At 37.8% G+C, this 17,865-nt stretch overlaps 1 pseudogene; it reads left to right on the top strand.

Annotated features, from left to right (window-relative positions):
- Nucleotides 1-15,343: 15,343 nt before the first annotated feature.
- Nucleotides 15,344-17,132, top strand: LOC136393211 (calcium-binding and coiled-coil domain-containing protein 2-like; annotated as a pseudogene).
- The last annotated feature ends 733 nt before the right edge of the window (nucleotides 17,133-17,865 follow it).

The raw sequence follows: 17,865 nt of genomic DNA, 5'->3' as shown, positions 1-17,865 counted from the left end.
GGCCCGGCGCTGGGGGTGGCTCTATGGCCTCTGCCTCAGGTGCTAGAATGGCTCTGGTTGAAACAGAGCAATGCCCTAGATGGGCAGAGCATCGCCCCCTGGTGGGCATGACGGGTGGATCCCAGTTGGGTGCATGCGGGAATCTGTCTGACTGCCTTCCTGTTTCCAACTTCAGAAAATACAAAAAAAAAAAAAAAAAAAGAAAAAAAATGAAATAGAGAACAAAAACTATAGAAAGAATTAATGTAATAAAGAGCTGGATCTTTGAAAAGATCAATAAAGCTTTCAAACCAATCACTAGAGAAAAAAAAAGAGAAAGGACTCATATAAACAAAATACAAAATAAAAGAGAAATCACCACAGACATCATAGATATACAAAGGATCAGAGTACAATATTATGAAAGGTTATATGCCACCAAATTCAACAACCTAGAGGAAATGGATAAATTCCCAAAACTATACAATCTTCCTAGACTGAATCCACAAAGAAGTAGACAACCTAAATAGACCGATAAGCAGTAAGGAAATAGAAACAACTATCAAAAACCTCCTCAAAAGTAAAAGTCCAGGACCAGATGACTATACTAGTGAATTCTAACAAAATTCAAAGATGATTTGGTATCTATCTTTCCCAAAGACTTCAAAAATAAAAGAAGAACCAATAACTTCTTAACACATTTTATAAGGCCAACATAACCTGTGCACCAAAACCTGGCAATGACAACACAAATAAAGAAAACTACAGATTAATATCTTTAATGACTAGAGCTGCAAAAATCCTAAACACAACACTAGTAAATTGAATACAACAATATATTATAAAAATAATATACATCACAGTCAAGTGGGATTCATTTCAGAAGCACAAGAATGGTTCAACATATGGAAATCAATCACCGTAATACACCACATTAACAAAACAAAGAAAAAAGTCATATAATTTTATCAATAGATGCAGAAAAGGCATTCGTTAAGATATAACATTCCTTTTTGTTTAAAACACTCAATAAAATTGGAATAGAAGAAAAGTACTTCAACATAATAAAGGCCATATATAACAAACCATCAGCTAATATCATACTAAATGGTGAAAAATGTAGGCTTTTCCTCAAAAATCAGAAACAAGAAAAGGCTACCTACTCCTTCCACTCTTATTCAACATAGTTCTGGAAGTTTTAGCCAGAGCAATCAGACAAGAGAAAGAAATAAAAGGCATCCAGATTGGAAAAAAAAAAAAAGTATCACCTTTTGCAGATGACATTATTCTGTATATAGAAAATCCCAAAGACTCTAACAAAAAACTATTAGAAACAATAAACCGATAGAGTAAAGTTGCAGGATACAAAATCAATACACAGAAGTCCACTGCTTTCCTATGCACTAATAATGAAACATTCAAAAATGAACTCATAAAAATAATTCCTTTTACAATTGCAACAAAAAAAGAAAAATACCTAGGAATAAACTTACAAAGGATGTGAAAGACCTATATACTAAAACTACAAAGCATTATTGAAAGAAATTGAAAAAGACACAATAAAATGGAAAAATATTTCTAGTTCATGGATTGGAAGACTCAACATCTTTAAAATGGTCATATTACCAAAAGCAATATAAAAATTTAAATCAATCTCCATCAAAATCTCAATGTAATTTTTTAAAGATATAGTACAAAAAAATAGCAGATTTGTATAAAACAATAAAAAACCCTCAAATAGCCAAAGCAATCTTGAGGAAAAAGAATCAAGCTGTAGGTATCACACTACTTGACTTCAAATTACATCATTGAGCCACAATAATCAAAACAGAGTTGTTTGGCAGAAAAACAGACATACAGACCAATGGAAGAGAATCAAGAGCTCAGAAATAAAACCACATATATAGGGACAAATCATCTTCAACAGAAGAGCCAAGAACATATGATGAATAAAAGAAAGCCTCTTTAATAAATAATCCGGGGAAAATTGTAAAGCCACATGCAAGAGAATGAAAATTAATCCACCTGCACAAAAGTTAATTCAAAATGGATTAAAGACCTAAATATAAGATCTGAAACAATAAATTACATAGAAAAAAACATAGGTACTTAGCTCATATACCTTAGCCATCAAGAATAATTCTTGATTTTGACCCAAAAGGCAAGAGAAGGCAAGGCATAAATAAATTAATGGGACTGTATCAAACTAAAAAGGTTCTGCACAGCAAAAGAAACTGACAACAAAACAAATTGGCAGCATACCAAATGGGAGATTATATTTGCAAACAACAGCTGCGATAATGGATTAATATCCAAAATGTATAAAGAATTCACAAAGCTCAGCAAGAAACAAGCAAACAATCCAAATTAAAAATGGGGAGAGGACCTGAGCAAACTCTTCTCCCAAGAGGACATACAGATGGCCAACAGATATAAGAAAAGATGGTCGTCTTCACTAGCTATTCAAAAAATGCAAATTAAAACTATAATGAGGTACCAGCTCACACCTGTTAGATTGGCTATTATCAACAAGACAGATAATAACAAGTGTTGGAGAAGCTGTTGTGAAAAAAAAAAATCATCTACTGCTGGTGGGAATGTAAATTATTACAACCACTATGGAAGAAAGTATGGTGATTCCTCAAAAATTTAAGAATAGAATTACCATATGACCCAGCAATCCCTCTACTGGGTATATACCCCCAAACTCAAAAACATTGGTATGTAAAGACACATGCACCCCCATGTTCATTGCAGCATTTTTCACAGTGGCCAAGACATGGAAACAACCAAAGTGTCCCTAAATAGAGGAGTGGATAAAGAAGATGTGGTACATGTATATAACAGAATACTACTCAGCCAGGAGAAATGATGACATAGTGTCATTTACAACAACATGGATGGACCTTGAGAATGTTCTACTGAATAAAATAAGTAAATCAGAAAAAGCTAAGAACTGTATGATTTTACACGTAGGTGAGATATAAAACTGAGACTCATGGACATAGATAAAAGCGAAGTGGTTACCAGGGAGATGTTGGAGTAGGGGAGGGGAATGGAAGAGGGGCTGATGGGAAGGTTATAAAGAGGGACAAATATAAAGTGATGAAAAATAATTTGTCTTTGGGTGATGGGTAGACAACATAATCAATAGTTCAAATGTTGTAGAAATGTTTACTTGAAACCTGTGTGCCCTTATTGTTCAGTATCAGTTGTTAATTTTATAAATAAAATTTTAAAAAAATCAAAGAAAGTCAACCTGATCCTAATATAGAATATTGCAAAGTAACCTGTAGGTAACAAGTAGCAATTGGGATGAATCAAATATTTATAGCTTGGTTTTGAATAGAATGTATGTACATATTCATTTGGGTTATTAGATTATATTGCTAATGAAACCAAAATCTTAGAGCCACTTTTTATATAGAGATGCTTTATACAAATGAAACTATTTAATAACTACAGGCTATTTCCCCATATTTTAACCAATTCATTTGTTCATCAAATAGGCATTTGATGAACAAATGCCTATTTGATGGCAACTTGATGAGGGGATTTACATCTCTTCATAGAATCACATCACTACTAGAAAAAAAAATGCTGGTTGGCATGTAAAAATGTGTTCATAATTATATTAATAATAAAGATGACAGCACTGTGACTGTATTATTGATAATAGTAATAAATTAATAATAATGATAAAGACAGTCATTAAATCATTCATTACATATGTCAAAAAATAAAGCATTCATTACCTATAGCAAATAATCCTTAAATCATTTATTACTTATAGCAAATGTTTTGCTTTATGCTATTTAGATAGGTACTTATGTTTAGAAAGGAAAAGTATTCCTTTTTTTTTTAAAGAGCTTCAATGAGTAATTAGCAAAAAAGAAAGTAAATTATGCATTGGAAGCATTAGATACAGCACTTACAGAGCGTTACCAAAATAAATCACTTCCTGGAAATTCTTGACTACAATGTTTATAAAGAAACCTCATGAATGCATTTATGATGTTTATTTTAGTGTGGTATACAAGAATACTTGAACATATAATACTTGATTGTGCAATTTTTGACCAAACTTGCAAATTAACAATAAAATTAATGTTACCTCTACAGTTTGATTAGAGGGATACAAGGAAGGTCCCAGACATAGACCATTTTGTCAGATTAAAATATCTCAATCATTATTCTTTTGACTGATAAGTTTTTTGTTTTTGTTTTTGTTTTTATTATTTTTCTGAAGCTGGAAACGGGGAGAGACAGACAGACTCCCGCATGCGCCCGACCGGGATCCACCCGGCACGCCCACCAGGGGCGACGCTCTGCCCACCAGGGGGTGATGCTCTGCCCCTCCGGGGCATCGCTCTGCCGCGACCAGAGCCACTCTAGCGCCTGGGGCAGAGGCCAAGGAGCCATCCCCAGTGCCCGGGCCATCTTTGCTCCAATGGAGCCTTGGCTGCGGGAGGGGAAGAAAGATACAGAGAGGAAGGAGGGGGGGGTGGAGAAGCAAATGGGCGCTTCTCCTATGTGCCCTGGCCGGGAATTGAACCCGGGTCCGCCGGCACGCCAGGCTGACGCTCTACCACTGAGCTAACCGGCCAGGGCCTTGACTGATAAGTTTTTAATTTTAAGTCTTCCAGAATCTAATAAAATACTCATATATATTAAAATACAATGTTCTACTGAAGTAAAAATACCTTCTCTCTCCATTTACTGAATCTGTTTTACTTTTTTTCCTAACCTTTCTTGCCACCTCACATTACATTATATGTTTTGTTTATTATCTTTTGCGTCACTTAAACAGGGTATAGGAATTTATTGTGTCTTGTCCACTGCTGTATTCCTAGCACTTAGAGTTCTATGATATGCATTCAATATATACTTTTTATTGAATAAATATTTAGTAAAAACAAATTACCTGAAAAGCTTTGTTTGAAGATAAATTGACACATTTAGATTACCAAACTCTTAAAGTTTTTCTGACCCTTGATTGTTAAATATGACAGTATATATGTTTGTAGCACATTGGATAAAAATATATGAACTCTTCCTCAATCATGTAAGTGATTATGCTCACTTGTATGTCATCAATGACTTTTAAATCAATGTCCTTTGTAATTAATACATATCCTTGTGTGTCACTATTGAACCAATTCTCCTTCAGGATATTTTATATCTTGTTCTTTCTTATTGTTTCCTCTCTTCTTCCACCCACTACATTGAATGCATCCATTGATTCCATACACCATCTTCTTTTTTTACTCCTCTCATAGCTCTAGGCAACACCTCTGTGTAGATGACTCCTAAATTATGTCTCTAACTCCAAACTCTCAAGTATAAGCCTTACATTTCCATCTACCTATTGGACACACACACACACACACACACACACACACACACATTTTCTCATTTGCTCCTTAGAGTCAACCTGCCTGGAACTAATTCAGTTACCTTCCTTTTTAAACATATACCTCCTCCCCCTCTACCAAATCTATTTCTATTTCTCCATTCTCCAGATCAAAACCTTGCAGTAATACTGAGTGTTCTTTTCACCTCTGCTTACATAGAATAAAGCCTTAATTCCTGTCAAATAGGTCTTTGTTACATCTCTTTTATGCCTCATTTGACATTCCCTGCCTCCATCCTGAATCAGGAACCATTTTTCTCAAATTTTGACTTTTTCAGTCTGCCAATTGGATTCCTTGTCTCAAGTCTCACTACTTTTGAAATAAAGAGATCAACCTCACTTTCATATTTGCTGATCATTCACAAATCAGTCCTTCTCATCCTGATACAGTCAAGTTGTACTAAAATTTGCCCCAATCTATCTTTCCCAGGCTTACATCCCATTATTCCCATATGATGCAGAAAATGTTCCAACTCTCCCTTAAACCTGCCATTTTTTCTTCTCTTCTCATATTTATTCATAACATTTATTTTTCTCTTGATACATCAATTGACATCCTGCCCATTCTTTGAGACTATATTCTGTGTTTACTACCAACATTTCTGACAACAAATTGTGGGTTTCCTACACCAAGAAATTCTCTAGTTCTCTTCAAACACCACCTGGGTATCTCATGACTTAACTCACTTCTGCCACTATCTGGAGTTAGCACAGATCTCACTGGTTAACAGCCTAGTCCCACAAGGTTCTCCTAATTAAGAAACAGTCTCAGATCCCAGGTTGTCTCCTGTACTTCTAACCAAGCAGCTGTAAATTGGTTTTAAATATCACAGCCTTCTTCCAAGGTCTGATAATTTGTTGTAACAACTTACAGAACCCAGTAACAATCTACTTACAGTTTGTATTTATTGTAAAGGATACTGTGAGGGCTAAAAAATATTAATACTTTACTCGCACCTTTAAGTTCTTCTGCAGGGGACAAAACAGACAAATTAACAGGAGAAAAATCAATATCTCAATATTCAAATAAGGAATTTATATAGGCATGAAAATTCCAAAGACATTGAGGCAACATTGTATATTTAAGACATTTTGGTCAGAGGAAAAAATGGAGAGAACTGGATGTTCGATTCCAAAGTGAGAAGGGATGCTTTACTGGTAGATGAGGAAGAGCTGAACATAAATGGCAGGAAATTTCTTGCTAGGTGACTCAGAAACAATAGGTCACAGAGGGTATCTACCTAACAGACCTCTCCTTGAAGCCATGTTATATATCATACTTAACTCAAATTAGGCTAAGGTACTGTCCAAAGATTTTCTTCTCAAAGCAGGTTTCTCTGTCTGAATCTCATGGGCAGTAAAGGGAAGCATGTCAATGGTTCTTTCTGAGTCTTGTTTCTTTTTTCTTTTTTTTTTAGTGAGAGAGAAAGAGAGAAGGACAGATAGGGAAGACAGGAAGGGAGAGAGATGAGAAGCATCATTTCTTCGTTGCAGCACCTTAGTTGGTCATCGATTTATTTTTCATATGTGCCTTGATGGGCAGCCACAGCCAAGCCAGTGACCTCTGGGCTCAAACTAGCAAGCATGGGGTCATGTCTATGATCCCATGCTCAAGCCAGTGACCTTGTGCTCAAGCTGGTGAGCCTCTGCTCAAGCCGGTGGCCTCTGGGTTTGAAACCTGGGTCTTTTGCATCCCAGTTTGACACTCTATCTACTGCAACACCACCTGGGCAGGCCAAGTCTCATTTCTCAATAAACACCTTAAATTAAGTATCCCAAAAAGGCAGCTTCAGAGTGGCAAAATTTTAATTCCTTTTATAGAAATGAACAACCTGATGAAGAGGGACATCAGGCAAGGTCCAGAAGGTCTGAAGCATAGAAGCTTCTATCCTCTTGGGAATGAGGTGCACCACTCTCCTAGGACATGGTGGAGTTCAGAGGTTCTCTGAACCCTGTAGTTTTGTAACCAGAAAGTGTGTCTCATGCTGCCTGTCACTACAAAACCAATAAGAATAAAGAAAGTATAAGGCTGGTGACCTTGGCCTTGCAGATTCACACTGAATTTGGGCAGACGAGTAAAGGAATTGTAGAGCTGAAAAACGATGAGCCATACTAATTTATTGGAGGCTTGTAAAGACAGTCAAGCCAAAAGAAGAAGGAAAAGAAAAAGTAAAAGAAAGGAAAACCTGGTTTTCACAGTGAAGGGCAAGAGATGTGGAAACCAACTGCGCCTCTCGGTGGCAGGGCGCAAGGTGCTCTCATCGCCTCTGAGGGAAGCACTTATATCCAGAAGCAGATCTAAGGGCGGGCGCACTGGGTGGGTGCCCTGGGCCCCACAAAACCCCAACTTTACAGTTTTTTCAAATGGTACCAAGTTTGGTTCCATAGGTGCAATTTTAACATTAATAGTACATAATATTTTTTATTTATTTAAAAATATGGTTAACATGTATTTTTATTTTCCTTGTCTTTTTTTTTTTAAAGGGCCCAATATTTTCTTCTGCACCAGGGGCCTCAACTAACCTTAATCTGCTTCTGTATATAGCCTTACACTAGTGCTGTCACGTGATCATGCACTAATTCCACAAAGGGCTTGCAGTTGGTAAACCTGAGCAAGCCTAACAGCTGTTTTCCCCAAACAAGAGTTGACTCATAATGTGCTTTATTCAGATGTTTGGCTAACTGAGAAGATGGGGTATCTACGCCTGCAAAGCCTGCCTTAACATCCTCCATTTGCAGTCCTCTTTCATAGGGTAATCAGCTATTATGGATGGGAAAAGAATGTGACTCCATGTCCTTTCTCAGTTCTGGATCCTATTCCTTAGTAGGCCTTGGAGATAAGGTTATGGCTTTGTTGTTTTCTTTAAGGACTTTGATGCTTTGCTGTCAAGACTGTGGACTCCTGCATTTGATTTGGTTTTCAAGGCTTGATATCCAGGCTAGGAAACAGTCCAGCTGGCATCCTATGCTTGAAAGAAAAACAACAACCACTCAGACAATTCTGCAATATAGAGTGTACGATTAATATATTGGGAATGTGTCTACCATCTGTTCTCTTACAGTTTAAAGGTTTTTAAAGGAGGTCTCATTACATAAGCATGATTAATTAAGTCATTTGCAATTGTTAATTAACTCAATCTCAAGTACTTTTCTCTTTCCCAAAGGAAAGGAGATGGGTCTGAAAGTTCCAACTCTCTAATCATGGCTGAGTCTTTCTGGGGGGTTAGCCCTTACCTACATTCAGTTCTGAGGCTACCTAGGGGCCTCCAGCCACCATTCATCTTATTAGCATACAAAAGGACACTCATGATTCCAGAGATTCGAAGGGTTTCTGAAGTTCTTGTGTCAGGAGCCAGGGACTAAAGTCGAATACTGTAACAAAAGATGCCCCTATCACCCCTATCACTTAAGAAGTTTTAAAGATTTTTTTTTATTATTATTATTTTTTTTTTACAGAGAGAGAGAGTCAGAGAGAGGGATAGATAGGGACAGACAGACAGGAATGGAGATAGATGAGAAGCATCAATCATCAGTTTTTTGTTGTGGCACTTTAGTTGTTCATTGATTGCTTTCTCATATGTGCCTTGACCATGGGGCTACAACAGACCAAGTAACCTCTTGCTCAAGCCAGAGACCTTGGGTCCAAGCTGGTGAGCTTTGCTCAAACCAGATGAGCCCACACTCAAGCTGGCGACCTCGGAGTCTCGAACCTGGGTCTTCCACATCCCAATCTGACGCTCTATCCACTGAGCCACTTATCCTGGTCAGGCAAGAAGTTTTAAAGATTTTTCAAGCTTTTGTGCCAGGAACCAGGGATGAAGATGAAATATATATTTCTTACTATATCACCATATCACAAAGACACACCTAAATGTCACCCTTTTAATGATGCCCTCTGATTTTTCCAAACCAAACATATTTCTGCATTTGAAGTAATTTTCTTACAACATATTTCACATATGCTTTAGAACAGTTATTTGGTTGTATCTTACCTCTCCTGCTGAAATACAAGATATCCAATGACAATATGGTGTGTTATATATCACAGTCATCAGCAATGTACTTCAGAAGATAACAGATATTTGTCAAATAAATGAAGGATTGATACAAAATATACTCATTGAATTGTTCAAAACATAAATCATATTAGAAAAAAATATAGGTCTGTGAAGACAAAAAATAAGAAGAAAGAAAAAGTCAAATACTAGAGATTATATGAACCTGAACAAGTCCCTTTTCCATTCTGAATGTAAATTATTTTCCTGTAAAGGAAAAAGTTGGCCTAGATGATCTCTAAGGTTTTTCCTAGGTCTAAAATTTGATAATTTTATGATTCACTGAGACTATCATAACTCAGGGCCGACAGTAGGACATGCCTCCAGCTCCTAGCTGTACTGTCCACTTTTTTCTGTCTTTTCCAGCTATGCTCCTATAGACAGAAAGTCAAAATGATAAAGTACTTTAATTCAGCATGTAGATTAGCACAGCTCAGAGCCTAAAAGAAATCATGCTGGCAGCAGGTAAAGAAAATTGGAAAGATGATCCACAACTTCACAATAGGTTGGTTTGGAATAAATAATTTTCTTATATATTAGATATATAATCTCTATTAGTTGAAGTAAGGAAAAATAGGCATGTTAAGAAGTTATTTTAATGTGGATGTGTTATTATATAAACAAATATTCATATGCCCTCATGATTTTATTATTGTTCACTATATGCTTTTATAAGTAACTAAGTATAACAGTTTTGGTCCCAGTTTTCACATACACATTTATAATAATTGACATCTGTCATTTTATATGGAAGCTTAGTTTCATTACATTCAAGGAAAATGCTGAGTTGGAAGGGGTGGTGATTTGTTGTTATTCTATTCCAATAAGACTCCAATTAATCATCATTCAAAGCATAACAGGGCTCCTTACTCATTAAGCTGGAACAAATCCCCAACCTGCCTTGAGTTTCTCATAAAGACATTTGAAACTTTTAATGCTGGGTACATTAAAATACCACAAAACAAAACTCAGTTTTCTTGACTATTTTATTTCAACAACTCTTACCTTTATTTATTTATTTTTACATTTTCTTGTAGTCACACGTGCTTGGAACATTTTTTTCTACTTCAGGTTTGTATTTTTCCATGTCCAAAAAAAATCACTTCTCACCATTCACTCTGTTGTATAAACCAGAAATCTAGATTTATCCTTGACTCCTTTCCTCTTAATTCATACTTGCAATAAATTACTATATCCTGCCAATTGTATTTTGTAAACACCTCTTGAAAATATACATATTTTACATATGTATATATCCAACTCAATATAGTATTCTAGTTCAGGTTGACATCACCTCTTGTCTAGAATAGTGTTTACTGAGTCTTTATTAATCTATATCAGGAAAATATCGAGCCACTTTTCCAAGATGCAAATATTTATTTTGTTTCTAAATCAGGCAATTTTATATTATTCTATTTTTGTAAAGCAGAAAACATAAAACCTAAAGCATACAAAGATAAGTTAAAAAGAAACAGTTTGAATATTCTTTCTGTGCAGTGGCGTGGATTTTGCTTATGCCCTGGGGAACACGTGCCACACATTAGGAACCTACAGCCTAGTATCCTACCACAGTTACCTACCTGATTAAATAGGTTTGCATTTTATCCTTCTCATCAAATAATCCTTCTAAAACGTATGTTCATAGTCTATCTCAATTAAAACACTGGTGTGTCTTCTATTTTCCCTTAAGATGCGTTATGCGGCCTCATTTATTTATTTATTTATTTATTTATTTATTTATTTATTTATTTATTTATTTTCTGAAGCTGGAAATGGGAAGAGACAGTCAGACAGACTCCCACATGCGCCCAACCAGGATCCACCCGGCACGCCCACCAGGGGCGATGCTCTGCCCACCAGGGTGCGATGCTTTGCCCCTCTGGGGCGTTGCTCTGCCGAGACCAGAGCCACTCTAGTGCCTGGGGCAGAGGCCAAGGAGCCATCCCCAGCGCCCGGGCCATCTTTGCTCCATCTTTTCTCTAATGGAGCCTTGGCTGCGGGAGGGGAAGAGAGAGACAGAGAGGAAGGAAGAGGGGGCGGGGTGGAGAAGCAAATGGGCGCTTCTCCTGTGTGCCCTGGCCGGGAATAGAACCCGGGTCCCCCACACGCCAGGTCGACACTTTACCGCTGAGCCAACCAGCCAGGGCCTATGCGGCCTCTTTATAAGCTGGCTACTCACTGCTTATTCCTCTAGTTCTAGCTCCTGCTTTTCCTGCCCTGCTGTTCCTCCTCATCCTCACAAATATGTCCCCTTCTCCATGCTGAACTGCTGTCAGATTATCTACTAGGTTTTATTTTTTTTCTCTCAGAAAGACTTTGTATATCCATTTAATTTTGCTTAAGACATTTTCTTTTTCTTCCACCCTCTTCATCTGGTTAAATCTTTCCCATCTTTGTTATATCATTTTAGATCTCATATTATTTGGATTGAATAAAATAAGCTAGCTTGGAATATAAATCTCATCTTTAACTTGATCTATGTTATTGACGTTCCTTTTTCATGTTGGCCCAGTGATTATTATACTTCTGGATAATAGGAATCACGTATAAAACTTAAGGGCAATTTTTTAAAACTTCATTTGAAGCTATTTGGATTTCATGGGTCAGGAATGTGCATTTTAAAAGGTCCTGGGAAGGGTGTGTGGAGGAGGGGATGGGGAAAGCATGTGAAGAAGGACAAATTTAAGGTGATGAAAAATGATTTGACTTTGGGTGATGATATATGGATATAATCACTCGTCTAACCTTGAACCCTCTATGACTTGGATTGGGGAACTTTAGTTAAAAGCCCTGAGTGAATGTCTCTTGGTGCAAACACCAAGAAACTGTGTGTGTGACCTTGGTGCAGACACAAAGGAATGCATGTGAACGGGCTTTAGAATATTAGCCTAGAGGTTCTGGATTGCCTCTTCCTTTGTGCTTGTTAATTAGCAAAAGAAAAAGAATGTACTGACCCAAATTAGCCCTTTCTCCATGTCAGCAAAAAAGCCCTATAGTCATTCTTTCCCCTTATCACCTGGCCTCCCTCCCCTGCAATCCTGTCACATTTGTTCTGCTTCTGATTAATAAAAGCTGAGGGAAAAGAGAGGTTTTCATTGCCTCTCATGGTAGGACTCACCCTCTTCCTCTTGACGTCAGTCTGTGTCTTGAGCAGGTTTTTTTCCATGTGACGCTGATAGTTCCCAGCAGGCTGGAGGACTACAGATATACAATATATTTAACAGTTCAAATGCTATAGAAATGTTTACCAGAAATCTATGTATGCTTATGGATCAAGGTCACCCTGTTAAATTTAATTTTATAAAAAAAAAATAAATAAAGTATAAATAATAGGGCCTGGGGTGATTCTTATGTCGATATTTGCACTAGAAGAAGTATTTATTTATTGCTACATTTTCATAATCTTTCAGTAGAGTTGGCTCATAATAGGTCGTCAATAAATACTTGTTGAATAAATGAGAGAAATCTGGGTGATAAAAAAATAACTTGTTTCTAGGTAGAGGTAATGGTAAAAGCAAGAAAATGGCTGCATGGAATCTCAGTGTTTGCTGAGGAAACTTTAAAAAGAATTCTTAAATACTGTCCCCAAGTACATGTCTCTCAAAATTTAGTGCCAGAGAAGTAGCATACTTATTATGAATGGGCTAACCTGAAGGTTTTCTATCTATGCAGTTACCAATGGAGACATTTCTGGCAGGTACAAATTATCTGCCATATAGGTTTTGATAAAGAACAACACAATTGATTAGGTTAGAGCTTGTGGCTGGGTAGCAAAGAGGAAGAGGAAAAAATTGAGACCAACATATAAAGGGTTTTATACGTTATTGTAAGTCCAGGAGTTGTGGTGGTTGCAGCCACTGCCAAGCAGGCTCACATTTGATTCGGATAGATCATACTGAATCAACAGAGCCAAGAACCGGTGGGCCATTTTCCTTTACAGTATTCTAGACTCATACCGGCCAACAAGTAAAAACAAACACACGGGGCACCAAAACACATTCACATGCCCTCTGGTTTTTTCCTAGAATCAAAAGCTCTCAATAGTCATATTTACGTCTGTTCCCCATCTTCTTCTCCTGAACAAACTGGCTTCTCCTTTAGCATTCCGCCATTTTGGCTGCCTCCTCCCCTACGACCATGTGCCCTCTCATTTCCCTACAACAACGTGGTCTCTTTTTCAAAATGGTCTCTTAGATCCTCCTTTTAAACTCTTTGGTGTGAAAGTGCTCCCCCAGAACACATTAGCATAACCAAGCCCCTTCCCAAGCAGGAAAGTAATTAATATTATCACCTAGCCATGGCCATCCACGTGAGTGTAAAGTGGATGCCATCTTTAATAAAGTGAGCATAAAATTACAGTTTACAAACTTATCTGCCCAACAGTTATATTAAAAGGTTTGGACTTTATTTTAAAGATTCTACCCTCATCCCTAGGACTTAACTCTATACACTAAATGGATATGGAATATCAACAGATACCAAGTCTTCAGAAGCTGGGAGTCACTTTCTGCAGCTGCCTGACTTTTGGCGAACCATGAGATTCACTCAGTAGCTCCCTCCTGCCCACTCTCACTTCTAGTATACAGAGGTTTACTGGCAAGTTCCACCTTTACTGCAGACCAAAAGAAAAGAAAAGCTGGACTCCTCAGCCAAATTGGTATCTGATGGTCCCATGTCTGCATTGAATCCTGTGAGGTTCAAAAGGCCACTCTCCTTTCATCTCCTATAAACTCACCCTGGCAATACTGTTGTTTGTATTTTCAAACTCACTCTTGTACCATCCTTCATAAGGTGCTTACTGGTTTGTCTTCAGTTATGGCTTTTTGTTTAGTCCTTATCCTTGTTCCTGGAGCTTGCCACATTTGTTTCACTTCTCTTTGAGATTATAGTCTTGCACTTTCTGATGTCCAATTCTGAGAACACTTCTTTCATGTATTCTAACAATTTTTCAGGTAATTAATTGTGAGAAAATAATTGTGGACTATGTAACACCCTCATGGAAAAAAAACAGAATTCAGAATTTAGCCCATTACTTTTGTATTTTATTATTTATTTAGTCATCTAAACAATTATATTAGCTAGATTTTCCCCCTACTCTTTTTTACAGCAAAGGAAAACTGAGCTCACAAATTTAAATAACACGAATAAAGAAAATATCGTGAATGATAAGAAGCCAGAATTTGAAACCATATTGCTACACTGAAAATTTTTATTTAGTGATTTATTTTTTGTTATATTAATAATTTCACAGCACAGAGGGTGGGATACACTATAATAGGTGTTGGAGACTGCAAGCTGACAGAGTATTGCTGTTTAGATTTTGGGGGGATGCAGGTGTGGAGGACTGGCAGTATGCTGATGGGCTGCACATCCCCCCACCTCACTTGCTTGATTAAGTTGCTAAAGGATTAAGTTTTTCTCCATGTTAGCTGTGATGCTGGATTGCTTCTACTTGTCCTATCCCCCTGTCCTTCGGAGAGACTGGGAGCAGTTTTCTTTTTATCCTTTGTTTTGTGTAGTTAAGATGTTATGTATGGTGAAAGCTTTCTGCACTTGGGAGAATTCTTGGGTTGCCTTGGAAATGTGATGTTTTTATCAGAGATCTCTTTGTTTTGCTAATGACTTCACTCTGCCCTTTAAATAAAGTGGTTTGGGGGTGTAGACACCCTCTTGCAAGCTTTCAGCATTGCAAAGAGACCTCCCAATCCTATCCTTTTTCTCTCTGAGTTTATTTCTTCATTCCACACCATTCTCATTCAGAACCTGGACTATTACTAGCCGTGCTGGTCTGTGGCAAATAGGCACTATGTATTTTTAGTATTTAAAATATAAGGATGAGAGCAGAGCCTCTGTTGCTATGCTACCACCACAAGCTGCTATATACTTGGGCCCCACCATGGAAGAGACAATAGAAGAATACACACACACACACACACACACACAGATACACACACACACACATCAGCTGTCTTTCTGGATTGTTGTCAATTTTCTCAGGTATTTTTGAATAGTGTGGAGAAGTTCTGTGTCCCTGGAGGGCATTTCACATGCTAATACCCTCTCACCCAGCATTTTATTCCCCATTGAAATGATTGGATTGGAATTTTTAGAGTGGGATGGAAGACAACCCGTGAAGATTACATTCTCTTGTGGGTTATTTTGCCCGCCCACTGACCTAAACAGCAGCTTGACCAAACATCAGAAAGTCCAATTCAAAGTTTACTACCTGCCCAAGCATATGAGTATTACCAATTCTGCTGTGTGAATCAAGATTGTGTGGTCTTAGGAGTGAGTATCACTTTCCAGTTCCATCCAGAAAATTAGGAGGACATCCTGGTTGTTATGGCTCAGGGTCAGGTGGAAGAGATTGAGCGTCAAAACAGTAAGCTTTGCAAAGAAAACCAGGAGCGGATGGACAGCTACATCAGCCTCTAGAAGCCAAACTCAGACAGGAAGGCTGAGCTCCAAAAGAAGCAGAAGGAGCTAGACACTTTAAAAAGTACCAAAAAGAAGTTGGAACAGAAAGTGAAAGAGCAGAAGGACAGCTGGGAGATGAAGCTGCTTTAACTGCAAGAACAAAACCAGAAAGTGTCCACAGAAAATGAGAAGATGGGAGTCTGAGTGAATCAGCTTCAGGCCCAGATGTCAACTCAAGAAAAAGAAATGGAAATGCTTGTTCAGGGAGATAGAGATAAAATGGGCAGTTGAAGCATCTGGAAAAGGAAAGCGGCCAACCCTTTCTCAGTGTGACTGAACAGAGGGGGCACTGGAAGAAGCTCGAGCCGACCGGGGAAGTGCTGAAGCAGAAAGAAGCTGACAGTGAAGAAAGAGCAGGAGTTAAAGGACCAGATATTTGATCTGTCAATAAGACTGAATGAGAAGCCCTAGTTAGTTAGAGCATGGCCCCAGTGTGTGGCTGTCCCAGGTTCAATTTCTGGTTGGGGAATACAGGAGAAGCACCCATCCGCTTCTCCACCTCTCCACTTCTTGCTTCTCTCTCTCTCTCTTCTCTTCTCCTCCTGCAGTCATGGCTCAGTTGGAACGATTTGGCCCCAGGCACTGAGGATGGCTCCATGGCCTCTGCCTCAGGTGCTAAAAAAATGGCTCTGGTTGCAATGTAGCAAGGGCCCTGGATGGGCAGAGCATCACCCTCTACTGAGCTTGCCAGATAGATCCCAGTTGGGGTGCATGCAGGATTCCAGTCTCTGCCTTCCTTTCTCTCACTAAAAATAAATGAATAAATAAATACGTAAATAAATAAATAAATAAATAATAAAATGACTGAGTGAGAACAAGATTCTGTGTAATGCTCTGCAGAATGAGGAAGAGAGAATGAAAAAATAAAATGATTTTTTGAAGAGGGAGAACAGCAGATGATGAGTTAGATGGGTCTAGATTTTGACTCTTTGCTGTGTTAAGCACCTACTTAAGGAAGTGTTGCACAAAACCCAGGACTTGTGTATAGAAACCCATATTCTGGCATGCAAGAAAGTCCTTCCGCCAGCCTGCTTTCCATCAAGATGTGCCCCACCTGCAAATCAAACTGTGTTGATGACATTTTTTATAACACCTTGAAGCAGCAGCCCATTCAGACACTTAACTTGAATTATCCAATTTGTGACAAGAGCTTCTCAGCAAAAGAAAAGCAAATCTTTAAAGACCATGTGTTGTGCCACAGTTTATAAGAGTCGCAGCCTCTTGGATATATACTGCATAGTTTTAGAGTAGAATCTATAGCTTCTACTATCAGTTATGACCCAAGATCTTGTCTAATCAGAATCTATTAGGGATTTACTCAGTCCTGCTATCCTAAAGGTAGAATTATATTGATAATCTAAAGGATATGGTAAGGGACCTGGCTATTTACAACGGGCCTCAGTTACTAAGTAATTAGTTTTGAACTTGTCCAACAGCCAACCATTCAAGGTCAGGCCTGAATATATCTGTGTTCAGTCCTTAGTCCTACCCTTGAGGCTAGAGATTGACCAGAGGTTGAAAATTTCTTCCTCTTCTTCAGGCCTTTTTCTCCAACTGATTGCATCAGACAACATGGCAGAGAACCCAGGCATCCAATTGGAATACCAAAGGTTTCTCATCTTGATTTCTCAGCTCTGAATAGAAGCATCTAATTCCTGAACCATGGGCATAAAATATTATTTCAATCACAGAAAGACTTCTTTCTGTCTGAATACTTCTGATTGCCATTTTCTACTTTTTGAGATTTCCTATGCACATACATTTTATTGTTTTGAGTCCTTTCTTCAGAGTTATTAAGAGTTGTTAAAAACTGTATGGGTTTGAAACTTTCTAAGCTGGTGATTTTCAATATGAATGAGTCACAATAATGAGAACTAATGTTAATCTCTTTAATACTAAAGTAAACTAGTTGTCTTTTTCAGGGAGATTGGTAATTTAAAA

Source organism: Saccopteryx leptura, chromosome 2, assembly GCF_036850995.1.
Source record: "Saccopteryx leptura isolate mSacLep1 chromosome 2, mSacLep1_pri_phased_curated, whole genome shotgun sequence".
NCBI lineage: Eukaryota > Metazoa > Chordata > Mammalia > Chiroptera > Emballonuridae > Saccopteryx > Saccopteryx leptura.
This window is presented reverse-complemented; position numbering and strand designations above follow the sequence as displayed.